The sequence below is a fragment of the Mesitornis unicolor genome, unplaced genomic scaffold (assembly GCF_000695765.1).
Source record: "Mesitornis unicolor isolate BGI_N332 unplaced genomic scaffold, ASM69576v1 scaffold29472, whole genome shotgun sequence".
In the NCBI taxonomy this organism is placed as follows: domain Eukaryota; kingdom Metazoa; phylum Chordata; class Aves; order Mesitornithiformes; family Mesitornithidae; genus Mesitornis; species Mesitornis unicolor.
In genome coordinates, this window is record NW_010171846.1 from 31078 (window position 1) to 31852 (window position 775).

Sequence of the window (775 nt, forward strand, 5' to 3'; positions counted from 1 at the left end):
TGACCACTTAATTTCTAAAAATTGGTCTTCGAGATAAGAAGTGTGCAAAGGATGACCATTACCATGCAGTCGCTTTCAAGATTGCCTGCTCTCCACTGGTAACTTTCAGATTTGGAAGATTTAAATGAGTACAGTTTTTCTTATGTTTTCTAAGTGAAGCCTTTCTCAAATGACCTGTTCCCTCCTGAATCTTAAGTCAATGCTTGGCTGTAGTTCTCAAAGCCACAATCATGTTAGCTTGTCCTGTTTCTTCTGGATGGGCATTGCAGCCCAACCTAAGACAGGAAATCACGGCTATTACAGAACCATCAAGGCACAAACTAAGAGGAAAAACCTGATTGTGGCTCCAGGGCAAACTTGATGCTGAATAATATAAATGTAAAGTCAGATCAGTCTCTCTGGAGAGAGCTGTTACAGGAAATTCAATGGGTCTGTAGACAAAGCAAGCCAGGGATGGTTGCAGAGGGATCATTACTGAGAAAGAATGGGACAGAAGTGAGGGTTGGTTTTAGCAGAGCTCAGTGCTTACTCAAGAGCTCTTCTTCTTCTCTGTGCATTGGCAAAGAGTGACCATTTCATGCCATGGCTCACTGAGAAACACTGTTGGGTTTTCATACAGTTACAAGGCATGGGGCAGTCCTTGCTCACCCAAGGACAGGAGATACCATGGAAATCTGCCATGGCTTCTGAGCAGCCTCCTGCACATGGCAGCCTCTGTAGAGAAGCAATGTCCAAAAAGCACACCAGCAATCATGTTGATCAAAGAAAGAAGTGG